Below are 27585 nucleotides of genomic sequence, written 5' to 3' on the forward strand. Positions count from 1 at the left end.
CACAGGGTTGCCCACTGTTGGGAGTGGACTGCATATATGATGGCTAATGAATGAATGAATGCAGGTGTGCAGTTTGGAGAGGGAAACCGAACAGTTTTCGACCGTGCTCAAACGCCGTGTCAAGCAGGTGAATGTTGTCAGGTTGTATAATATTGGTTTATTGGAAACTTAATGTTGACTGAATGATAACTTACCTGCAGTGCCGTAAATAAATGAAACATCAGTAAAACGAGCAGAGACACTGTTTTAATTTGAAGCCACACGCGTCAGACTGGAGGACACTAACTGCCACCTCAGTGACTACAGGTAACTACAAAAAAAAAAGTCACTACAAAAAGTCGAAAACTGGCTTATTGTTGAGACATGAACTATTAAGTTTAAAGCCAGGAAGAGGATCAACGTTGGACGTTTCAGGCTCCAGAAACTGCCGATCGCTGAGGACATCGCTGGATTTATTGTCCTACAGAACAACTGCTGATCGCTGAGGACATCGCTGGATTTATTGTCCTATTGAACAACTGCTGATCACTGAGGACAGCGCTGGATCGGAGCAATTCGGAGCCGCGTTGTGTAGCGGTATGTGAGGACGACGCTGCTCGGCCTGCTGTTTACTTCAGATAAGCGCCCGCACGCATCGTTTGGACGACGGTAAGCGCTGGTTTGGACACGGACAGTCGGCACATACAGCGTATGGACAACAGGTATGTTGCGCTACCAACACAATACATGGCCATAATTAACTATAAACAATTGTGTGCACACACAGGGCCGTTTTCCTGAAATAAAAGGAAAGAGACAAATCCAGTGCATTGGTATCGAACTGAACTCGAACTGAGATAATTGTGACTTGTTCTATTTGTGAACTGAGGTGTGTATTATATGGGTGAAGGTATTTGTGATTCAAACTTGAAACAAAAAAAGTCTGGTGTAACTGATCCAATGAAAGGTGGTGTTTATTATATTTAATTTGAGGGTATTGTGACGATGGAGTCAGAAAATGTACAGAGTGAAACAAATGATCAAGCATTGTTGGTTGAAGCCACGGCTGAAACACAGTCCACGCAAGCGACAAATAACGGTGGAAAGGAAACACAAGTCCTTAAAAAACGCACAATCAAACTAACCCCGAAGGCCTTAATGGAAAAGTTGACCACACTACAAGAGGTTCGAGCCTCCAAACTAAATAAGGCAAGTAACTTGCAAAAGGTAATGCGCGAGTTAATGGAAGACGGAGGATGTGAAACAGAGGTGCGATGCTCCTTTCAGAAATATTTGCATGTATGCAAGGAAGCTAGAGAGGCACATGAGTCTCTTTTACCGTTATTACCTCCGGAGGAAAAGGACAAACACGGAGTATGGTTTCAAGCAAAGATGCTCAGTATTGATAAATTTATTGATGACATGGATAAAATGTGCAGATGGCCGGGAATCTGTGGAAACCGTGAATGAGGAGGACGTGGAATATGAAATTAATCCCCATGACAGCATTTCTAATGTGGGCAGTAAAAGGTCTACTGGGAAAAGTCATACAAAATCGTCATCCAGCACATCTAGCAGATCCTCTACGTCATCAGCACGCTTACAGGCGGAGGCAGAGAGAGCTGCACTTGCTATACGTGCTGCAGCCTTAAGGGAGAGGCACGCACTGGAGGAACAGGAAGAAATGCTGCGAAAGAAAAAGGAAATGCTGGAACTTGACACACAGATGGCTGCTGCTGAGGCTAAGGTAGCAGTACTAAAACCCCCCAGTCACCAAGCTCCATTAACCACACACTCGGATGGAATGGACTCATATTATAGAACAGGAACAAGGCCAAAGAAACCTTCAGGCACACTCAATCCTCATGCCAAGGATTACCAGCCATCCCTATCACAACCACCTGAATCACAACAACCACCCATTCAGCAACCACCCATTCAGCAACCACCCATTCAGCAACCACCCATTCAACAACCACCTTGGCAAGAACAACAATACCAACAGCATGTATATTGGGATACAGAACAGGACAATAAATTGAAACAATACAGAAAACCCTTGAGCAAACTTCCTGTGGACCCTCCTGAGCAGTCAACCAATCCAACCAATATTTGTATTAAAAACAATGATGAAACATCAACTGTATGGAACTTACTACAAAGACAAAATGATATAACAGCATTGCTAGTGGAGCAACAAACTTCTCATCTGCTGCCACCGAGAGAGATTCCATATTTTGATGGAGATCCTCTCCAGTATAGAACTTTTGTCCGAGCATTTGCACATTGTGTAGAGCGTAACACGAGCAACAGAGGTGATTGTTTGTACTTCCTCAATAAATACACCAGGGGTCAGCCCAGAGACTTAGTACGTAGCTGTCAACACATGCCACCTGACAGAGGTTATGAAATGGCAAAGAATCTGTTGGAACAACATTTTGGTGATGAATACAAGATCACTGCAGCCTACATGGAAAAGGTGCTCAGCTGGCCACTAGTGAAGGCAGAGGATTTAAAATCTCTTCAAGCTTATGCTCTGTTTCTATGTGAATGTTGCAACGCCATGGAACATGTACAATACATGGGAGAGCTAAATATGCCAGCAAACATGAAAACATTGATCTCAAAGCTTCCATACAGGCTAAGAGAAAAATGGAGAACCTCTGTTTGTGAAGTCATTGAAGAATACAATCGTAGGCCACAATTTACAGACATCGTCACATTCATTGAACGTCAGGTCAAAATCATTTCCGATCCTGTCTTTGGAGACATTCAAACCACACCAGCAAATACAGGAAGTAAATCTGTGAATAAATTAAGGTCAAACCCACAAAGCAAACCCAGATTCAAAGGAGACAGCTTTGCAACTGTTACCACCATTGAAACACCAATAGTGGAAGATCTAGGAAGGTTTAAGCAAAGCAAGGCATCTGCTCACACTCCTAACTCTTGTATATGCTGTTTTAAAGGTCACACATTGGACCAATGCCCACAGTTTGACAACAAAGCACACCGGGACAAGATTGCTTTTATAAGAACGAAAGGAATCTGTTTTGGCTGCCTTCACTTTGGACACCTAAGCAAAGATTGCGAGAAGCGCTTGACTTGCATAAAGTGCAACCAAAACCATCCCAGTGTTCTGCACATTAATCAAAAGGAGAAAGCAAGCAGCACAGATACCAACCAACAAAGGAAACCATCAGTAAGCAATGCACTAGTCTCTTTAAAACCATGTGGACAAACAGGGGCCGGCAACAGTGATGGGATTTTGTCAATCTTGCCTGTACAGGTGAAATCTAGCAAGGGAGGCAAAATAATCCAAACGTATGCTTTTCTGGATCAAGGCAGTACCGACACATTTTGTTCAGAAAATCTCATGCGAAAGCTGAACCTTACTGGAAGGAAAGCTCAAATTAGCCTGTTAACCATGGGAGCAAAAACATCAGTATCCAGTTACATGCATACGGACCTGGAGATCTCAAGCCTCACTGGAAAGCAGTTTTATGACCTACCCATGGTTTACACCCAGAAGAGGATGCCAGTGAGCACAAATAACATTATAAAAGAAGAGGAATTGGCCAATTGGCCATATTTGAAAGATGTTATATTTCCTTATATTCAAGCAGAAGTAGAGTTGTTGATTGGAACCAATGCTTCAAAACTGCTTGAACCATGGGACGTAATTAACAGTCGTGGCAATGGGCCATATGCCATTAAGACCCTATTGGGATGGGTTATTAGTGGTGACCTTTCAGGACACAGAGAGGAACAGTGTAAGAGTGGCTACCCTGTTGCTTCTGTGAATAGAATCTCCATTACAAACTTGGAGCAGTTGCTGATGAATCAGTACAAACATGATTTTAATGAACGGTCATCAGAAGACAAAGAGGAAATGTCAAGGGATGACATGAAGTTCTTGGAAATCATGAAGGATTCATGCGAGATTAAAAATGGTCATTACACCTTGGAACATAAAGATATCTCTCTGCCAAACAATAAATGTGTTGCTGGGCAACGCATTCTTGGATTGAAAAGGAGGTTTGCGAGAGATAAGAAGTTCCACCACAAAGTCTCAAAAGGAGTCAGAGTGGATGACTTGCTGACCAACAGAACATTGATTGAAGGCCCTGAGTTTCTGTTGAACCCAGAGGAACAACGGCCATCTATTAGCTTGGAGTACAACATTACTGCTAATGACCCTGAGGTCAAAAAGAAGCTCACCACCAATGCAATTGTAAATACACTAAGTCCCACACACCAACTGATCACATACTTCTCCGACTGGAAGCGGTTGAAGAGGTCAGTTGCTTGGATCCTGAAAATAAGGAAGACTCTATTGGAAATGAGTCAACAACGAAAGGAACTGGGTCATGAAGATGCAGATAAAGTGGAACAGGATATGCAAAGCATTAAAGCGAAATTAAAAAAATCAGAGTTTGACTCCAGACGACCTGTCAAAAGCAGAAATGGCAATCATTCGCTTCACGCAGCAAGAAAGGTTCCATGAGGAACTTTCTGTGCTGTCCTCTGGAAAGGGTGAAGTGAAGAAGGAGAGTTCCATCTACAAGCTGGACCCCATCCTGGAGGATGGCTTAATTCAAGTAGGAGGGAGATTGAATAGCAGCAATGTCTGCAGAATCTAAACATCCTGTTATCCTCACAAAAGACCTCCATGTATCCAATTTGCTACTCAAGCACATCCACGAGCAGGAGATCCCAAGGCTCTGGAAGCTCTCACTTCCAATCATATTCTCACCATGAAAGGAAAGCCAATCCTACCACCCAGCTTGTTCGAGAAGTCTGACCTTTACCTCAAAAGGAGGGGGAGACAAGTTCAGTACATCTCAGACCTTTTCTGGAAACGCTGGTTGAGAGAATACTTACCTTTGCTACAGGAGCGGCAGAGGTGGAGCAAGAAGAGACGGAGTCTTGTCCCAGGAGACATTGTGCTTATCGCAGACTCTACAGCGCCACGTGGTTCTTGGCTGCTTGGAAGAGTCCTGGAAACCTATCCGGATAGGAAAGGATTGGTGCGTTCTGCAAGAGTAAAGACTAAAACTAGCACACTGGACAGGCTAGTAACCAAACTTTGTTTGCTTCAAGAAGCTGCAACCAAAACAGTTTAATATATACAAGACTGTTTATGAATTATTGGCTCCATTATGAAAGTAATTTATGTTGAATTGTTCATGCCTCCTGCATTCTCAATTAGGGGCCAGTGTGTTGGAGCCAAAATATGGTTACTTTGTTTTGATTGTTGATAGTGTCGGTATGACTGTGTGGGTGTGGCTTTAGGAGCCACAGGGTTGCCCACTGTTGGGAGTGGACTGCATATATGATGGCTAATGAATGAATGAATGCAGGTGTGCAGTTTGGAGAGGGAAGCCGAACAGTTTTCGACCGTGCTCAAACGCCGTGTCAAGCAGGTGAATGTTGTCAGGTTGTATAATATTGGTTTATTGGAAACTTAATGTTGACTGAATGATAACTTACCTGCAGTGCCGTAAATAAATGAAACGTCAGTAAAACGAGCAGAGACACTGTTTTAATTTGAAGCCGCACGCGTCAGACTGGAGGACACTAACTGCCACCTCAGTGACTACAGGTAAAGTCACTACAAATTGTGTCAACTGAGCTGTGAGAGAATGCCTGATTTCCAATGATAAGGGTTTATGCCAAGTCTGAGGTACATGCCTATCTGTTTTTCAGAGCTAGATTGTGCAAGTAGTGCACTGTACATGGTGTCAGTTTAGGAGGACGACTACTGCGGCACTGATTAGTGGTATGATAGCTTGTTCTGTACCTTCTAATTACTGCTACAACCGTGCTTCCACTAAGCTTTAGTTGGTCACTGATCATTTTGTATCCATTTCCATCATTGCAAAGTGTCACAATCTGATTTTTTAAGTTTTGTTTCATTTTATTTTTATTTAATCATTTATTTTTAAAATGGGACAATTCGTATTAATGTAAATACGATAGATTGTAGCCATATGGCTAATTTCCATCTCAAGTCCCATTTGCAGATCAAAAATAGAGAACATCATAAGTATTTATGGTTGGTTGGTTAATCTACTGTTCTCCTCCTCCACGTCGCTGATCAGCTTTCTCAGAAGCTGAACCATGCTGAACCATGCTGCCAGGCCCACATTCAAAAGGTCTGATATCAAAGTCGTGTATGGTATTTATGTTCTATTAAGTTACTCCGGCTTGTATTTTCTATATGTGGAGCCATGATGCACACATGCAGATAAACACAACTCACAACTCAGTTCTGCTGTGCAGTTAATTTTATTGTCACGTTCAAGCAGTTAGGTTGATTGAAACTACACTGGATACATTTTGGAGCTTGTATTTATCAATATTGTCTTTCAAAAGGTTTCTCTTTTGATTATTCATATAGGAGAAAATATTTTATTCATTAACATGATCATTATATAATTGTAGCGTAACCACTGAAGTAGTTACATTTGCACTCGTTAATAAAAGGGGACACCACCTCAGTTTGCCTGAGGAAATTATTAAATTAAGCAAAATCTCAAAGAAACTCTGATGAGAATACAGTTGATCTGTCAGATATCTAAAAGTCTAGAATTCTGATTTAATTGACTTAATTGAGTTCCCACACACAGAAACACACAAGACCGTGAATTGGTCTAAATGAAGGTATTTATGAACTATTCTACTAAAACAATACAGGTGAGTTATATACAGTGAGAAAAGAATATACTGTGTGTGTGTGTGTGTGTGTGTGTGTGTGTGTGTGCGTGTTGGCTGCGGGAATCAAATTAACATATTAAAGGAAGAGAATGATGGTGAACGAGGCCAGATGGGGGACGAACTCTCGCAATGAGCTGGTAATTTGGATTATAGTCGATACGTTAAAGAGTGATTAGATTTAGTTAACCAAGTTATTACTGGCATCAACCCAAAATCAGGAGTAGCAAGACTTCAGCGATTCTTACTGTTACGGAGGGCTGTTCAAAACCCCCGTTCGGGTGGGACGTGATATGGACCAGAACCGTCTTCACAATGTACCTAGGCTTTCCTTTTCCCAGAGCGTTGTGTGGTTGCCAGGCAACGAGTCGAGTCTTGCCGAGAAGATGGTCCAGCGCGGTCGGCTCTTTCCGCCGACCTCCGAGGTGTTGGCACACTGGTGATGGAGATCCGGTGCTGTTCTTCCAGGACTGATGAAGAATGACTTGTTTAACGGTGGCTCTCGTTCTGTTTTGAGAGGGCGTCCGCCGAGTGATAAAACGGGATGTTAAAACTTGAGAGCCGAGCCGTGATGTAATTTAGAAAAAGTAAAACTTTGATTCCAATTAATTCTTAATGGCAAAACAGATTAAAATGTAAGCTCAGGCTTGTATTGAGAGTGAGCAACGTCTAAATTATGCCGCAAAAATGAAAAGGGCGACAAGAATACGTTAGCAAAAAGAAACGGAGAAGAAAAAAATTTCAAAGTAAAGTTAAAGAAAACGACACGTGTCTAAAGAATGGAGATAAGGCGTTGAAGCAGCTGTGTGGACGAAGCGTTCTGTGTCAGAAAGAAGAGGTTAAGAGAGTGAACAAAGGCGTTGTCCGGCCTTTATCCTGGCCGAGAGACCTGGGCGTGGAGAGAAATTTTGGCGCGACTTTTAGTAATCTGACTACTCTGTCTTTGGTCTCAGAAAGAGAGGAGACCGATGTTTATTAAAACGAGTTAAAAACGTGATATTATGCGCGCAAACGCGATCTGTCCATCTCTCACCATGATCTATCAATAGAGCATAATCAACAGTCGTGGTTATATATTTTAATAAGCATGGGAGTTAGCATATGCTCTAGATACTAAACTATATGTCATTGTGAGGATATGTGTTACATTTCATGCGTACGGTTATGAATGGTACCAATTTCATATTTTACACTCTTAATTGGAGACAATGCAAGGGTTAATATATAGAATTCGTCCCAACATCGTCGTGTCCTCCGACGTCGCTGGTGTTTCAATGTGGGTTTTCTCATAAAACAGGAGTCCATACTATTTAGCCAGACCCAACGTGGTCGGCATTTATTGAATGTATAGCCATGAACAAGAAGTCTTACTCGCCGGTGCACATTGTCAGAAGCGCTCTCTCGCCCCCTGGCGGCGGTAATAACGTAAACAATGCAACACAATATTACATATTGTTACATCCTTTCACTTTTTTGAAAGTTTTCCCTCTCGTTCCTTTTTTTTTTTTTTTAAATGCTAGGACTGAATATTTTCAAAGATATATATATAACAGTGCTGAAACAGTTGTAAACTCTTTTTTTTTTTCCTTTTCAACAACACTTTGGTACAATTTAAGTAGTAAAGTCCTTGTAGCGTTGTGGTTTATGCACAACTCTGCCGTATCTGGTCATTGTCCCCTTGCTGTTACAGGTGTCACTCTGCATGTGAAAGTTCTGCTGGTCCTGTACAGTGTCTGTTTGGGTCTCTGGTGGGTCTGCAGTCTCTATGTCCACTGGCGCTGTTTCAGGTACTCCAAGAGTGCGCCTTAGGTGTCTTCGGTTTCTCCTGAGAACTGCACCCGAATCCATCTCAATCTCATATGATCTTGAGTCTATGGGTCTTTTCACTTTGCCCAGCCTCCATTTGGTTTGAGGCTCAAACGGCTGTACTCTTACCTCGTCACCTGGTTGTAGAGCGTCCAGATCTCTGGCTGATCGGTTGTAGTAGGTACATTGACGTAATTGGTTGTTTAAGAGTGCCTGCTCTGCTTGAACTATTTTAGGCTGGAGAAGGCTGTTTCTCACCGGTAACAGAGTCCTTGTGCGGCGGCTCAGCAATCTCTGCGCTGGGCTGCTTTCCAGTCCTTGTGATGGTGTGCTGCGATGGTCCAAGAGTGCAAGGTAAGGGTCTTGTCCAGATGCTTTAGCTTTAGAAAGCAGTCTCTTTGCAGTTTTAACAGCAGACTCTGCTTTGCCATTGCTCTGTGGGTAACCTGGAGATGAGGTTTTGTGGTCAAACTCCCGCAGCCTGCTGAATCTTTGGAACTCTTGGGATGAATATTGAGGTCCGTTGTCCGAAACTACTGTGTCGGGAATGCCGTATCGAGCAAACTGTGCCTTTAGCTTCTTTATCACAGTGGTAGATTTAGTGTCTGCCAAAAAATCTATTTCCCAAAAGTTGGAGTAGTAGTCAACTGTTACATGGTAGTTCTTGTTGTCAAACTGAAAGAGGTCGACCCCAACTTTGGCCCATGGCCTGCTTGGCACATTGTGTGGGTATAGAGTCTCTTTGTATTGTTTGTCATCCACTGACCTGCAGATATCACAACGAGCAATGTGTGTCTTTATGTGGTCATTCATGCCAATCCAGTGGACACATTCTCTGGCACGTCGAAGGCATCCTTCAGCACCAAGATGAGAGGAGTGAAGGCGGCGGGTGATGTCCTTCTGCAGAGTTGCTGGAATTACCGCACGTTCCCCTCGCAACACAATGCCATCCTGATAACTGAGTTCCTCCTGGAATGAGAAGTAGGGTTTGATTTCCTGCGGTATGGCTCTCTTAGCTGACGGCCATCCCTGCTTCATCATTTGGATGACAGTTTGAAGCATTTTGTCATCTTTTGTAGCAGTCCTGATTTCACTCAGACTGTCACGTGAGATAGGTAAGTGCTGCACCATACATACCAACAGTCTCTATATCTGCTTCTGCTGAGCTCTGAGATGAGCATTCTGGCAGATATGCCCTGCTTAATGTGTCAGGCAGTAACATGTCTTTACCAGGAACATAGACTACAGTCAGGTCATATTTCTGAATTTGCAACACCATTCTCTGAAGTCTCTTGGGTGCACTCAAAAGTGGTTTCCTCACTGTGGTTTCTAATGGTTTATGGTCTGATTGGACAGCAACTTTGCGACCATATGTGTACTGATGGAACTTCTCCACACTGAACACCATAGCTAGAAACTCTTTCTCAATCTGGGTATAACCTCGCTCAGTCTGTGTAAGTGCTCTGCTTGCATACGCGATGGGCTTACCCTTCTGTATGAGTGCTGCCCCCAACCCTGTGTCTGATGCATCACATTGCACCACCAGGTCCTCCTCAGGGCAGTAGAACTTCTGGACAGGAGCCTCTGCAATAGACTTCTTTAGTTGCACAAATGCATTCTCATGCTGTTCTGTCCAGATCTAATCTGTATCATTGTGCATCAACTGTCTCAACGCTTCACACTGGTCTGAAAGGTGTGGGCAAAACTTAGTCAAGTAATTTACCATACCTAACAGTCTCTGTACAGCTTTCACATCTGTAGGTCTCGGCATCTGTTCAATGGCACGAACCTTGTCTGGATCTGCCTTTAGTCCATTTGCTGTCAGGTGGTGCCCAATGTATGTGCTCTCATTTTGTCTCAGATTGAACTTGTCTGGGTTCAGTTTAATGTTCTTTTGTCTGCACCGCTCTAGAAACAGTCTCAACTTCTCATCATGGTCTCGTTCTGCAGCTTCCTGAGTCTCACCCTGACCTGTAATGAGCACATCATCGGCAATGATGTACAGACCAGGTAATCCGTCCAATGCTTGGTTCAGTTTTCGCTGGAAAACCTCTGGTGTCGGACTTACTCCCATGGGCATTCTTAGCCATCTGTAGCGGCCACATGGGGTGGAGAACGTTGTCAAATAGCTGGATTTCTCCTCAAGCTTGACATGCCAAAAACCACTTTTGACGTCGCACACTGAACACTTTAGCTTTCGACATGTCGGGGAGCACATCCTCAATGGTTGGTAGTGGGAAGTGGCTGCGCTTGAGTGCCTTGTTGAGGGGCTTTGGATCAATGCATATTCTTAGTTTACCATTTTGCTTTTGCACGACCACCATGCTACTGATCCAGTCTGTGCTACAGTCCACTGGTGTGATAAGACCTCTGTGCTCAAGATCGTGAAGCTCCTCTTTCAGCGGCTTCATCATGGCAACTGGAACACGTCGCTTTGGTAGTTGCACAGGTTTCACACTCTCATCCACTTCCATTCTGTATTCTCCTTCCAGACACCCGTCTCCTGTGAACACATCTGCAAAGTCTGTTTTTATTTGTTTTAGTGTCCATTGTCCATTTGTGTCTCTCTCTGTTGTCACAATACTGTCAATAGCCATAATATTTTCATAGTGCACTTTTATGAGTTTCATAGCCTCACTAGCTCTCTTACCAATCAGTGGTACAGTGCAATCTTTGTCAACAACCTGGAACTCTAGCCGGTACAGATTTTGGTTTCTAGGGTTTCTTAGCTTCACCTTACATTTGCCCAGTGGCTTTACTTTGCTTCCATTGTACATCACTAACACGGTGTTTGAATCTTCAAGCTTAGCATCTGTGTTTAGCAAATGAATAGGCAAAACATTACATGAAGCGCCACAGTCAATCTGAAATTTTACCATATTGTTCCCTAAGAGCATGCCTGCAAACAACTTTTGTGTCTTTACCTTTGTTAGCATCAACAGTATTTACATTTTCTGGTTCTGTTACCTCTCTAACACATAGTATGTCCTCATATCCACTTTCACATTCTGTAACATTAAGCACAGATTTCTTCTTCTTTGATACAGAGCGGGCTTTACATTTAGCCGCAAAGTGGTTTTTCTTTTCCACACTTTTTGCATTTCTTTCCAAATGCCGGACACTTCTGTTTGTTCCTCTCGTGCAATCCACTGTGGTGTCCTTCGTCTTTAAGCGCGAAGCTCCTTGCACAGCATGAACTTCTTCCACGGTGTTCCCTGCGATGGCCTTGCAGTTTTCCCGTGACAACTCGGCAGCTCTGCACAGTTGAATACATGCGTCCAATGTCATGGCTTTCTCCCGCAACAGTCTCTCTCTCATGCTGCTGCTGTTTATCCCACATACGATTCTGTCACGAATGAGCGAGTCTCTCAAAGTCCCAAAGTTGCATGTTTTAGCGAGCAACTTGAGTTCAGTAACATATCCATCAATAGATTCGCTGTTACCTTGGTTTCTTGTGAAGAATTTGTACCGCTCCACTGTCTCGTTCACTGTGGGACTGCAGTAGTTATCAAACTTTTCAACAATGTCCGTTATCTTCCAGTCAGATTGCGCCGTGTCTCCCATTAACGTGTCCAGTAGCTCTCTGCCACTCTCACCGACCAGTAGTGATGGCTGGACGAGGCTTTGTTGAAGCTTTGACACTTCATTCAAAACATGGTTCATTACTCGAGGCCTCAATGACACACAGTGCTCGAGTAGGACATCTAGTGGTCAATAAAATGAAGTGCAATCAAGACGTGGTCGTTGGTTCATGGATTGTTTTGGATTTGATTCGCCATGCACACATTCCTGTTTGACTACACTAGATGATTGTATGGGTTCTAGTGGACACAAAAATAATATTACTAGTAATAATAATGACAATAACTATTGAAGAGCATGTTTCTTATTTGCCATGTTTGTCTGTAACCCTACATACTCTTCACTTATATTCTGTGTTATGAAACATTTAAACGGTGCTGCTACATTCATGCTCTACAAATACAGACTGATGTCATTTTCACATGGGGCTGGTGCAAATAAAGATTATATGGATTGTTACGGATTTTTGGCAAAGTATGTCTTGGGGTTTATTGGTAAAGAGGTCAGTGAAGAGGGTGTGTTTATGTAACTGGTTATGAGTTTTTATTGAGAAATAATTTATCAACAGTTTTGGGACTCAAGCAGTTCCTTCTTTTACTCACTATCTCCCCAGCCTTAGAAAAAAAAAACCTGTTCACACGGCACAGATGAGGCTGAGGTACACAGGAAATGTTTGGCTCCATTGTACAAGTTTGGGTAAACGGTTTTGTGGGTGGCCCAACGGCGGGTCTGCCGTTCTTTCTACAATTGCATTCGCTGTGGCGCTTTGCATTTGCCAGGCTCTACTTGCGTCTTCGTCCAATAGGCTCCACAGTTGAACTGAAAAATATTGAAGATCATCATCATCATCACCAGAAATGTCAGTCATTCCCTATTCAGAAGAGAAAAAAAATACCTGTGGAAGGTGCTGCTGGTGGTGGAGGACGAGGCTGCGGTGGTGCTTGTGACGTAGATGACTGCTGCTTGGTATTCTTTATGTTAATTGTTGTGCATTCTGTTATTAAACGTTCTTTCACACTGGCTGCCACTCTGATTGGTGAATCCAAAAGTTTTGAACTGCAGAGCCACAAGTGTAAGCACAACTGTCAGCTAAGCACCTGACAAGGTTCTGTGCCAGGTGTTGTGTCATGGGGGTGGTGAGTTGGGAAAAAAAAAAAAAAAAAAAAAAAAAAAATATATATATATATATATATATATACATATATATATATATATATATATATATATATATATATATATATATATATATATATATATATATATATATATATATAAGGGCTGCACAGTGACGTAGTGGTTAGCACTTTCGCCTTGCAGCAAGAAGGTCCCTGGTTCGCGTCCCGGCTTTCCCGGGATCTTTCTGCATGGAGTTTGCATGTTCTCCCTGTGCATGCGTGGGTTCTCTCCGGGTACTCCGGCTTCCTCCCACAGTCCAAAAAATATGCTGAGGTTAATTGATCATTCTAAATTGCCCGTAGGTGTGAATGTGAGAGTGCTTGTTTGTCTTTGTATGTAGCCCTGCGACAGACTGGCGACCTGTCCAGGGTGTCCCCTGCCTTCGCCCGAGTTAGCTGGGATAGGCTCCAGCACCCCCCGCGACCCTAGTGTGGATTAAGCGGTGTATAGATAATGGATGGATGGATGGATGGATATATATATATATATATATATATATATATATATATATATATATATATATATATATATATATATATATATATATATATATATATATATATATACTGTAGTGGTGCAAACGTCATGAGTCACGTGACCAAACCACGCCTCGGCACAGTGGCTCGATGTTTGCTTCATGAGCTACAGCGCATGTGTCGAAACCTCGGGTATCAGAGGACCATCACTACCGACCAGGTAACTGAAGAGCCTGACCTTCGTCTTCTCGCCAGCTTCAGCCACAGTTAATCCAACATAGAGTAGAAACTCGTCTCTCCAAGATTTCCATGTTTTCGACAGATTAGCGCTGCCCAGACACAACGTCTGTGGAGGTCTCAGTCCGTCCATGCTGTTGCGTTAGCTTGCTCACTTCGATGCTAATTCCTGCTAACCGTAGCACCTCACCGTCCTCTGACTCCGCAACAAAATCATTCAAAAGTTGGGCAAAAATCCGCTGCCACCATGTTTCAATGTGGGTTTTCTCATAAAACAGGAGTCCATACTCTTTAGCCAGACCCAACGTGGTCGGCATTTATTGAATGTATAGCCATGAACAAGAAGTCTTACTCGCCGGTGCACATTGTCAGAAGCGCCCTCTCGCCCCCTGGTGGCGGTAATAACGTAAACAATGCAACGCAATATTACATATTGTTACAGCTGGGGGGCACTGTGGGTCCATGAAAGAAAACTGATTATTTCATTAAAACATCAACTTTGTCCCTATATCACCTACAGTTGAATTTTGGATATGCGATACAGGAACTCCTTACTGTAACTTTGGTACGTCTCAGAAACACTTAATTTGACCATGTATGTTTCCAGTTTAAACAGTGACACTCTTAACACAAGATTTCGCATGTGGGTCATAAAAATGTACGACCCGTTCTTATCAGATGCCCCTCTGCAGAGGAGGTAGGAACTACCATTCCCTAGAGGAAGGAGGGGGGTTAGACATGAGGTGAGTTAGATCAAAAATATTCACAGCAGAAGTGAGAGTCTTTTAAGTGTTCCTGCCAAGGTGTTACTTTTCGGAGAGAAACGCCATTCCTCTCCAGGAAGTCTGAGTGTCACTTTTCTGTGAAAGGAATATTTTAACTTGGTTTTCTTCCAGAAACTGAGTGCTACGAAGCAGATCACAGCCGTCCTGCTGTAATTTCACTTGTGACATTAATGGAGTCTCTTTCCTGGGAAAGAAGAGTTCCTGGTCCTGCAAACTGTCTAAAGTGACAGTTTGATGTGGGCCTAAATAAACACCCAAAAAGGAAAGGATTCCTTATCTGATTTGGTCTCTCCTCTGGCATTCCAAAGACCAAGTTGTGTCCGCTACATAATTATTGTGAGGCGATTTAACTATATAATTTGCTAATTAGTGTCATGATAGTCAAGTATTCTCAATTCAGTTGTCTACTATGTATCAGTTACACTGAAGTTTATTTATTCAGCCCATGACAATGAGCAGAGGTTAATATTTAAATTTGTGTGTGCATTTTAGAGATGCTTGTCAATAACATATTATTATCATATTATTATTGCTACTATACGTTTTAGAGAAAGCTGAAGTTCTTGTGAACAAAAAGTTTAACAGTTACTAGTTAGACAAATAACCATTCAAGATCGGTTTCGAAGTTATTTATTCACGATTATTTATTGAAGCAGAAGCAACATAACAGGTTTCATATTTCAACAGCTGAAATCAATTAAACACAAAATAACAATGAGTCAGCAAAAGGTCATAGCAGAATGACAATAAGTATTTTTATACAAACAAAGACAATCTGAATCACACCACTTTCTGCCATGTGATCATCATAAGTTTTAAACAATAACGAAACTACAAAGACAGATAAAGAGAATGCATTTTATATGTACAGATATGGGAGCAGCCGGGGTTTGGACAAATGATGGACAAATGTAGGTTATTTTCTAGTTTAAGCGGCCAGAGGGTGTTAAACAAAAAAAAAAAAAAAAAAAAAACATTTGTCAAAACAAAATTGTAGGACACTATTACATTCAATTTGTGTCTGTCTCCTTTTTGTTAAATCATTGCCCCCTCAAGGCAAAACATCATTACCATCTTGTAATGCGTTTTTTCTGTCATACTCTGTATATTATTGGAAGAAAATCTCACTGTTATACTTGTTGAATGTTGTTCTTACAACAGACTGATTTTTTTTGCGCTATGTAGAAACAGTAGAGGTAACACCAGAATACCAGGCAGATTAAACCAGGTACCAATTGTCCTCCTCACGCAATCAGTATTTTGTCCTGACACATACAGTACAACCCAACCCAGATTCCAAGCAAACCTCAACACCAGCTCTCCCAATATAACCATAATAGTGTAGAATGCCTTCTGCTGTGATTGGTCAACCTTCTTTCCACCCTGTTCCCCTGGACCTGGATGAATTAGAACACAGAGAACAAAAAGGCTGCAGAAGAGACAACTGTTAAAGATGATATCAAGAGACAGAGATCCAGAATGATGAAGATGTCATCGATCAGCAAAGTACTCATCGTTACAAAACAAAGCAGCTAGACACAGCCAATGCTGATGTTTCTGATTCTGATTCCTTTCTCTTTTCTCAGGCTCATGTAGGTGATGGGATGAACCAGATAGTGCCCCACACAGGTCAGGACATGAAAAAATATCTCTCCGAACCATGTGAAAGTCAACAGAAGTGACCCCGCTAACATTATGTTTAAATGATCGCGGTAGATACAACAGCAGAGGATACACCCAAAGACACCAATCAGCTCCATGGTGACCATGTGGTAGGTGAAGCTGTTGGAGTGACTCATGGTTGTTGTTGAGGAGGTGGGACGCTTTTTCCTCCATTGCATTACCATGGTATATGATGAAGATAAAGAGAGGAAGGTCAAGGAAAATAACAGTGATGAAGAACGTGGTGAAGGTGAGGGTGCCTGGTCTGGACATGAAACAATACTTTCTAAAGGGAGGTTGTAGTTGATGGAGGAACAATTTGGACGAAGAAGGAAGTCATTGGAGAATGAGGATGAGATTACTGACCTAGCTGGAGGAGAAAAAGATTTGACAGTGAAATCAAATCATATGATTACGTTGTCTTTTTTATCCATTTCCACACTCATCCCTTTGTACAGAGGTCTGGCTTTGTAGAGTATACATGATGTACACTACCAGTCAAAAGTCTGGACACACCTTCTCATTGAATGGTTTTTCTTTATTTTCATGACTGTTTACATTATTGATTCTCACTGAAGGCATATAATGATGAATGAACACATATGGAATTATCTAGTAAACAAAAAAGTGTGAAATGAGTCAAAACGTGTTTTATATTTTAGATTCTTCAAAATAGCCACCTTTTGCTTTGATTGCAGCTTTGCACACTCTTGGCATTCTCTCGATGAGCTTCAAGAGGTAGTCACCTGAAATGGTTTTCACTTCACAGGTGTGCCTTTTCAAGGTTAATTTGTAGAATTTCCTGCCTTCTTAATGGGGTTGGGACCATCAGTTGTGTTGTGCAGAAGTCAGGTTGGTACGCAGTTGACAGCCCTATGTGACAACTGTTAGAATCCATATTATGGCAAGAACTAATCAGATAAGTAAAGAGAAATGACAGTCCATCATTCCTTTAAGCACTGAAGGTCAGTCAGTCTGGAAAATTGCAAAAACTTTGAATGTATCCCCAAGTGCAGTCACAAAAACCATCAAGCGCTACGATGAAACTGGCTCACATGAGGACCGCCCCAGGAAGGGAAGACCAAGAGTCACCTCTGCTGCTGAGGATAAGTTCATCTGAGTCACCAGCCTCAGAAACCACAACAAGTTAACAGCACCTCAGATTAGAGCCCAGATAAATGCCACACAGAGTTCTAGTATAGCAGACACATCTCTACATCAACTGTTCAGAGGAGACTGCACCAATCAGGCCTTTTTGGTCAAATAGCTGCTAAGAAATCACTACTAAGAAAAAGCAACAAGCAGAAGAGATTTGTTTGGGCCAAGAAACACAAGGAATGGATATTAGACCAGTGGATACCTGTGCTGTGTTCTGATGAGTCCAAATTTGAGATCTTTGGTTCCACCCGCCATGTCTTTGTGCAACACAGAAAAGGAGGTGTGATGGTGTGGGGGTTGAATTGAAGGCACACTGAACCAGTACAGCTACTACAGCATTGTTCAGTGACATGCCAACCCACCCGGTTTGCGTTTAGTTGAACCATCTTTTTTTTTTTTCAACAGGACAATGACCTCTAACACACCTCCAGGCTGTGTAAGGGCTATCTGACAAAGAAGGAGAGTGATGGAGTGCTGCGTCAGATGACCTGGCCTAAACCCAGTCCAGATGGTCTGGAATGAGATGGGTCGCAGAGTGAAGGCAAAAGGGCCAACAAGTGCTCAGCATCTCTAGGAAGTCTTTCAAGACTGCTGGAAAACCATTTCAGATGACTACCTCTTGAAGCTCTTCCAGAGAATGCCAAGAGTGTGCAAAGCAGTGTCAAAGCAAAGGGTGGCTGTTTTGAAGAATCTAAAATACAAAACATGTTTTGATTTATTTCACACTTTTTTGTTTACTATATAATTCCATATTTCAATTCAATTCAATTCAATTTTATTTATATAGCGCCAATTACAGTCAAATTGTCTCGAGACGCTTTACAGAACCCATATGCCTGACCCCCAGAGCAAGCCAAAAGGCGACAGTGGCAAGGAAAACACCCTTTTAACAGGGAAAAAAACCTCGAGCAGAACCCGGCTCTAATGTGGGGGGACCCATCTGCCTGCTGGCCGGGCGGGTTGAGAGGGACAGAAGAAGTAGAGAGGTAGAGATAGAGGGGTAGAGGTAGAGATAGAGGGATACAGATAGAGGGGTAGAGATAGAGAGGTGGGGGGGTGGGACACAAATATGTGTTCATGCATCGTTTTGATGCCTTCAGTGAGAATCTACAATGTAAATAGTAATGAAAATAAAGAAAAACCATTAAATGAGAAAGAGTGTCCAAACTTTTGACAGGTTATGTATGTATGTATGTATGTATGTGTAATATATCTTAAAATCTAAAACTGTTTAACTGTTTAAAATCATATCATAACCAGAATTTTATCTCCTATCATGTTGATTTAAATTAACTGCATGCACCACAGAAAATTAAACATCACTGAATCCTGCAGAATATTGACTCAGATTATCTGCAGTTGTGTATCAGAACCACTAGATGTCAGGAAACAACCACATTTCAGTCTGCATCAAAGTCATGGCGCCGTACCTTGGTCACATGACTTGAAGATCTTATTTTAACATTAGCTGTAACTTTAATACAAACTCAGTAACACAGTGCTTCACATTGTCCAGCATCAACACAGATGACAGGCTGTTTTTGTTTCATATAATTATTATTATGAGTTAAAAAATAATTACAGTATTTGAATTCTTCTCATTTTTAAAGATTTATTGTGATTCTCCCTTGACTTCCTGCAGGTCTACCTCAATAGAATGCAGTTCATACTAAATACCTAATGTTAAGTGAGTAAGCGTCGCCTTTTTCACAATTTATGGGATTTAACAAAATTACTCAAGTACTGGACTTAAGTGCAAAAAAGTATAAAATAATTAAAATTGGCTGAAGCAATAACTCTAAGTAATTTGTATTATTTTGATGTGAGCAGTTTTACAAATGAGTCCTAAATGAGTAGTAGATCTGGAATGCAGGAGTAACTCTTTTGAGTACACTGTTTGATTACTACTTTTAATTCAGTAAAGGATCTTAATCCTTTATATATATTTTTTATATATATGTGTGTGTGTGTGTGTGTGTGTGTGTGTGTGTGTGTGTGTGTGTATATATATATATGGGCTGTCAAAATCAGCGTGTTAACGCGGATTAATCCGGCACCATAATTAATCAGATTAAAAATTTTAATGCAATTGACGCATTTGCAGTACAGAATGACTCAAAATCCCTGAAACATCTCTGGCAACGCATTTTGGGTATTTTAAATTTGGTGGGTCGCTTCTATTTCACCGGTGCAGCTTTTCCAGTGTTTACGGCATTAGTTTATCAGCTCAGGAAACACACAGACCAATTAGGTACAAGTTCAGCCATCCCATGTGACGGTACTCAGCCAAATGAATTGGTTTCTGCATTCCAGCCGCTAAACATCGCAGCTGAGTTCAGAAAACAGGTGAGGGACAGACGAGAGGAGGACGGACAAAAAGATAAACCCATCTGTTCCGCCCAGACTGTTCATTCCTCAATTTGTGTATTCAGAAATCACAGCAACATAGAATCTGTCCATTTAGTTTTTCTCGATTGATAGTTCCTGAAAAATAGCACACATTTCCCAACACACTCATAAACATCACAAACTATGTTTTCTCTGGCCAGGCAACGTGGAAAGAAAGACCTAGTGTGTCTGATCCAGTTCTGACATGCATCAGCAGAAACATCACCACATGCCAAGACCATTGATTGCAAGAGATTTTCCCGAATGTATGGCTGCCGCTCATATACCTTCCACCTCCATGTAGAGAAGAATTCTTTTATAGGATTGAGGAAAGGAGAATATGGTGGCAGAAAAACGACAAAAACTTGAGGGTTCATATCAAACCATTCGTGAATCAGTAGTCTTCTATGAAAACTTACTTTGTCCCAGACAACAAAAACTGTGTCTTTTCACCAAATGCCCTGCTGCACCCATGTCAGTAGTCCCTCACCAAGTCCATCTAGGAAAGTCAACAAATGCTGGGTGTTCTATGGGCCCAGAACTGCGTAACGGTCAATTACTCCAAGATTGCTTATTGCAGCACAGAGGGTTACGTTGCCCCCACGCTGACTATAGCCCGTTGTCCAATGATGTGTCTCCCGCTTTTCCTCTTGGCCAGGATGAAACCAGCCTCATCCACATAGTTGTATTCATGTGTATCATCAGAATCCAACTGAAAAACTCTCTGAAACAAATGCACACAAAACAGAGAAAAAGTCAATCATGTACACTTTCTGTAATTTTACTAGCATTTGTGAACCAGAAATATGCATTAGATTTTTGACAGTATTCTCAGAACATTTCTGACTACTTGTATTGTTCCAGTATAGACATGTCACTGAAGTGACAAACAACATTTACATACCATGTAAAGTGGTCCAGGATCAGGTGCATGGGCAGGTCCAGGTTCTGGTTCTGGCTGTGTTCTGGGTCGTTCACGTCCTCTTCTTCCAACATGATCTCGTGCTACTCTGACATCCATTCTAAACAGCTAATGCTATTTCCCAGCAGGTTTTATAGTGTGCACTTCATTGGCAAAAGTGTTTTCAGTTTTGACCTGTTGTGTCTTAATTGTGACAGCAGTGTTGGAACAGTGTCCCAATTCTGCTTCCTAGTGTTCACTTTTTGAAAAATGTGTGCTATGAGTGAAAAAGTTTGTTCAAATGAGCAAAAAAACGTGTTCAGTTTTTTGAATTGTTGCAGGTGTTACCGACCCGATTCTGCCGGCCGCCGACACCGCAACCTGCCTAGGTTAAAGGAGAGAAGGCTTGGCCTGCAACACAGGTAACTGACACAGTGTTTACTTGTTGTCATGGTTATGGTGACGCTGTCCCGGCTGCTGTATCTTGCAATTGTGTAGTATCTGATCTGAGACATGTATTAGTTGATAAGTTAGTAGAACGGAATCTGTTCTGTCTGTTCTATTAGCTGACAAGCAACTTGCGGGAAAACATATGTTTCCTTTTTCCCTACGTAATCAGGTAGTCTCTGACAGGAGATATAGGTCTTTCTGGTTTGGTTCTGGGAATGTTTATGTTTAACAGGCTGAGGTAATGTTTATGCAGGGGTCCCCTGTCCAGATATTGATGGATGGCCCTATAGAATTGAGGGGTCTGGTTGACAGGGGGTATCCTGTTTTTACCAAGTTTTCTAACAGAGACTAGATGTTGTGACCTCACGTCACCAACGGGTATAAAATGACCACCAGCCCTTTGTTCAAGTGGGATTTTCACATTGGCTCTGAAGTCTCCATGGCGCCTGAACAGATGCTGTCTTTATTATATAATAAAATCATATTATGTAAAAGTAACAGTGTCAACGGACGTTTTCTTCAACATCTGCACATCCTTGAGGTCTAAGAGAAACTACGACAAAAAAGTGGCGACGAGGATGGGATCAGTTTGTGGTCTCCTTTGAGGTCACTGACAGCTCCAGCGCACTCTTCCACCGCTTCAGAGAAGGAGAGAGAGAAAAGGACCGGTCAGAGAGAAGTGAGTATGTTTCTCTCACAATGTGGGGTGCTGGTTAGTGCGTGGAAGCTGGGGGTGTTTGGCTGCACTGTAACGGATCATGCGTGCATATTCCAGGATGTGTTGAGTTTTAGAATAGCGTTCGGTCTAAATTGGGGGGTTTATTGTGCATAGATAGAGTTGAGGTTAGAGTTAAAAGAAAAAGAGTTTATAGAGTTAAAGAGAGAAAAAAGTATAGAGAGAAGAGAGTTTAAAAGTAAAGAAATGATGCTGCAGCAATAGAGAAGAGAAATAGAAGTTGAAGAGAGATAAATGTTGAAGTTTAAGAGGTAAATGTAGAATAGCAGAACTAGTAACGATGAAGCAAGCTAAATAACCATGCAAGATTAATGAAACAGGCCTGAATCTTGTTAACGGTAAGACGTGTAAATTAGACGCTTTAAGTGCAAATTGGCTTTTGAGTAGTTGAATTGGTGTTTAGAAACAAAAGAGGATAGAGTAGATTTTACCTTTGGGCCCAAAGGTCAATTGGCAAAGTGAAAATATAGAGAGGAAGAGATGAAATGAAGAGAGAATAAGGGAAAAAGGGGAAAAGAGGCCTGAAGGAAGATAGAGTTTTGGAGGAAAATAAAGGGCTCAAGGAGCCGATGAAAAAGAGGAATGAGGAAAAGGAGGGAAGCCGCAGATTTGGACAAAGCCCTCTGGGAGGCAGGTAGCACTGGCCATAAACCCTGTTATGTGAATAGCCTACATGTAATGGGTCAGTTCATAGAACTGGAGATGTAGATGATAAAATGTAAATGTTCCCACTCGAGTTCCCACTGAGACGTCCAGTGTCTGAAGAAACAATCATTGAATCTCTACATTCTCAAGGTAGCAGAACTTTAGATGACATGGAAAAGGAGTTAAAGGAGCGGCTTAAGCATGCTTTTAGGATATGTGTGAATGACTTGACGCTGGGATTGGATGCTGAGAGTGTTGTGGATGAGGTTGAGTAGGCCTATGTGTCTTATTTTGTGAGTTTGATTTGTTTGATAGTGTGTTGAGTGTGGGTGCTTTATTCTGTGAGTTTGGTCGGCACCTATGTCTGCATATGGGTCTGGAGTGCACGCCAGCCCCTCCCTGATGTGTGTCTGTCTCTGCTGCAGAGACTGTGTGTGTGTGTGTGTGTGAGATCTCTGATATTGGTCCCTGTGGTGTTTGTTTGGGAAAAATTTTGCCAAAACGAAACAAATAATGAGTGAATAGATAAATATGGGGGACATTTGTGATTGAGTAGACTTTAAAATTGAGGATTAAGTGTTGTTGGGGGTTTTTGTCTGTTTAAATGTCTTGTCTGTCTGTCTGTGTGAGTGTGTGTGGTGCTAGCTGAGTCCGGAAGGCTGTAGTGTGTCTTTGTTTGATATAGAATAGACTTCCTATTGAATAGGTATATAGAGAGGTTGTGATTGATTATAGATTTAATGATATATTAGGAGAGTTTTGCCTCCTCAGTGTTGAATACCTATGATCCCTTCTGCAGGGGGGACGTTTATGAATTTGCTGAATCCTTATGAGCCTTATAAGAGGACTATTGTGAATTGATAATATATCTGAGCCTTATAGTGGATGTGTGTACATCTGATGAATATATTGGAGCTTTTGTTGAGTCTGAGGAGAAATGGAAACCAGTGAGGATATTCTGTGAGCATGAGCATGCATGAACACTTGAGATGATGAATAGTGACAGAGGAATCTCTTGATAGAGTTTGTCAGAACTGGGGAAATAGATTCTGATGTTACATAGGGGAGTTTAGCAGATTGATTGGCTGATTGATTGGTGTGCAGTTTCTCTCTGGTTATGGGTTTATTTCTGTGTGTGTGTGACTGCATTAGATGAGATTTGGAATAAAGAACATGAAGTCTTATTTAGAATGGAGGAGTAGAGGGAGTTTAACTGTTAGAGGACACATTCTGAATTCTGTAGTTCAGCTGCTGAGGGGGAGGACATTATTCTGGCATCTATGTGTGATTTTTGACTTGGTGCTTTTGCATGGGGTTAATTTGATTTATAGAGCTGAGACTAGATGTTCTCTCTGTGATGTCCAGTGAAGACTGGAAGTGGTTGCTAAGTTTCAGAGGAGGAGCCAGGAGTGGTGTTCCTTTCTGATGCTGAGAAGTTCTTTCTGTGTGTGTGAGGAGCAGTGAGGGAGCCCCCTCCTTTTTCTTCTCTCCTTGTGTGAGAGGAGAGAACAGTAGGATGTTATGCGACTAACAATAGATTAGCATACTTATTCCTTTGATTCCTGAGACTGATGATGCATTTTGTGTAGAAATGAGTATGGTTAATGTAGGATCCTTGAGAAGAAATCTGTTTGAGCCTGTTAGTAGTTGTCTTTACAGAGACTCTTGAGGGAAGTTATTTGTTGGGGAAGATGAAAATGACCTAAATGTTGACAGATGTGTGCAAATTGCAATGAGTTATTTTTTGGGTGATGTATAAGATTGGTGGTGATTATGAAACATTAAACTGTTGTTTGTTTTCTCTGTGTTTTTCCTGTGATGTGTGAGAATTGTGGAGGAGACTGAGGAGATGGAATGCGTCTGAATTCCGATCTCCAAGAGGACAGATGAGAGGACAGCTGATGGTGCTCTACATGAGCTGAGATTGTGCGGATGACAACATGTGTGGCTCTGGTGTCCGACGTCATCAAGGCTAGTGTGATTTTATCTACAAACTGTTTTTTGATGTTGCTTTACTTATGTACACACACATAACCATTTATTGCTGATATTGCTGACACATATTTAGCTGGTTTTCGCATATAGGACCATGGTGTTTCTTTTACAGCAGTGACACAGTTTTTTGATTTGGGGTCAATGAAGCACATCAGTGTATACATAGAGGGGATGGTTTGATTATTGGGGAGGAAGCTTGACAACAGACTGACCATCTGAGGCATTTAATTGATTAGTAGATCATTATTGATTTAGAGGATTATTAAACATTTGTAGAGAGGTTGATTTGGCTTAAAGGCTGTTGAGTGCATGATGTCAAAGAGGGACCGTATAGTTAGGAGAGTGATTACACCTGTTGATGTAGTCCAAAAGAACAATCCGCTTGTTGAAGGTATTGCAGAGATGTCGCGGAAGTGGAGCAAGCGGTGGCCTGATTATCGACCGACCTTGGCCAGTAGAGGGAACTTTCAGTCCTGATGTGATAGAAACAATGCAGGTGTTGGTGTCCACCCATAAGACAGGTCAGCAGAAAGGCTGCAAGTAGAGGTTCAGAGGAGAATGCGAGGGCCTATGTGTCGAGGGCTCATCAGACGTGGAGAAATGTCACAGGAAATGACCCAGAAGTGAACCAGATGGAGAAGTCGATTCTGCGAAGTAAAATACAGAGGGGGCTGCCCCTACTACCAGAAGTGGTTTCTCTGAGGAGCATGACTAGAGCTGCCTACACAGATCATGTGGCTCATCTGGTGGAGCTACACCGGAAGAAGGAGCGTGCCCAGAAACAGCAGGATGAGGAGATGCTTAGGAAACTACATCAGATGCAGCTGGTGGAATCTAGGAGAGAGGTTTGTAGTGAGTAGTGGTTATAGAAATGAGTCTGAATCCTGAGAGCAACATACATCTACAGCCAGTGAAACAGCCAGAGGATTTTTATTGTGTGATATACGATTTGAGTATAGAGTGCCTGATTTTTCAGTAGATTTTTCAGTATTCCACTAAGTGTAGAGAAATTACATAGTTCTCATATTTGCAATAAATATTGGAAGATGTTTTGGATACTCAGTCTGTTGCTAAGTTTTTGCTAAGTTTTTGTTAAGTTGGTTGTTAAGTTTGGTGTTGGGGTTTTTGTTCAGTGGGGCCATAAGCAGGTAAAAGGGTAAAATTAGTCCTACATAATTGAGTATTGAACTGCATTTGGGAGTTATTTACCATTCATAATGTCAAGGTGTTCGCTTAAAAAAAAAGAAAAAAGAAGAAAACAGAAGAAATTAATGGTATGTTGATATCCTGCTCTGTTGATATCTGACAACACAGGGGTGTGATTAGGTGATGAGTGTCATCCGAGTGAGCTGACTAATTTACATTTTCCATATCTGACTTCATTGTAGTCTTCATGTTTATTTTTTGGGGTGTCACTTACAATAGTGATGTCCAAACTTTAAGGGGAGTAAATTTGATCAAAGGTGGGATTGCACAATGTCTGATGATAATCTGATGATAATCTGTTAAAGTGAATTATAATATATGATGATGCATGATGTTGTTGGCTGCAAGATACTGGTGGATGATTTGTTTCTTCCCAGAACACCAAGGGGAGAGAGTGGCTGTGGTGCAGAGATCCCTACAGCCGAGTGGACTCAGATGTTCACATGTGGACATTGAAATGGACAATGAGAAAGGAGGGAGAATCCTGAATGAGGACATTGCAGTGAGAGCATACTACGACACCAGAAGCTGCTGAAGAGCGACAGTTTGATATATTGATGTGTGTTTTCATGTATGCTTACAATATTGGATGTTGTTTCATCATGTATAATCTGTTTTATTACTAGATGTTTACTCTTGCTTACCCTTCCCTACATAGGGGGATATTTGAATTAATGATAATGCTAGTATGTTTAGTTTGGGAGTTTCTATAACTCTATGATTGATGTGAATTGTTTATGATAAGGGGTTTCATTCATTTGGATGTTTTCTCCGAGAAGGTGAGTACATTGGGATCTCAGGTGTTTTCTTTTTTCGATTGTTTAGGGACAGTGATGTTAGGCAGGAGGAGGTCCATTGAAGGGTGCAATGGGTCGACCAGCCTGACTTTGGACAATTTTTGATTTTATTTCTGTGATTCCCAAATGTATTTGCTTCCACTTATTTCACAGAATCCTTTGAACCTCTTTTGTTATTGGCTTGGAGTACCATATGTGGTCGCCTAGGGCAGAGAGACCGTGGGAGAATTTTCCTGTCTTGATTGTTCGATGGATAATTTGGGAAAAATAGCTGCCTGGCAGGTTTTTCGCTCTCACACTCCATAGATTTACTATATTGCTGAGCTTGTGCCATGATTAGCATGGACAAGAAGAAAAAGTCATAAACATTCTGTGTGAGACTCTTATGTAACTGATATTATGATAATTAGCGAGACTAATGTCTCGAAGTGGGGGAAATATGTAGTATCTGATCTGAGACATGTATTAGTTGATAAGTTAGTAGAATGGAATCCGTTTTGTCTGTTCTATTAGCTGACCAGCAACTTGTGGGAAAACATATGTTTCCTTTTTCCCTACGTAAACAGGTAGTCTCTGACAGGAGATATAGGTCTTTCTGGTTTGGTTCTGGGAATGTTTATGTTTAACAGGCTGAGGTAATGTTTATGCAGGGGTCCCCTGTCCAGATATTGATGGATGGCCCTATATAATTGAGGGGTCTGGTTGACAGGGGGTATCCTGTATCCTGTTTTTACCAAGTTTTCTAACAGAGACTAGATGTTGTGACCTCATACGTCACCAACGGCCAAATGACCAAATGACCACCGGCCCTTTGCTCAAGTGGGATTTTCACATTGGCTCTGAAGTCTCCATGGCGCCTGAACAGATGCTGTCTTTATTATATAATAAA

At 41.7% G+C, this 27585-nt stretch overlaps 1 long non-coding RNA gene across 1 annotated transcript; it reads left to right on the forward strand.

The window, feature by feature from the left end:
- The first annotated feature begins 86 nt into the window (after positions 1-86).
- Positions 87-27585, forward strand: LOC129348060 (uncharacterized). Its single transcript, XR_008600476.1, has 3 exons — positions 87-701; positions 21209-21289; positions 21859-27585. It is a non-coding gene; the product is annotated as an uncharacterized LOC129348060 (long non-coding RNA).

This window comes from Amphiprion ocellaris, chromosome 23 (assembly GCF_022539595.1).
Source record: "Amphiprion ocellaris isolate individual 3 ecotype Okinawa chromosome 23, ASM2253959v1, whole genome shotgun sequence".
Classification (NCBI taxonomy): domain Eukaryota; kingdom Metazoa; phylum Chordata; class Actinopteri; family Pomacentridae; genus Amphiprion; species Amphiprion ocellaris.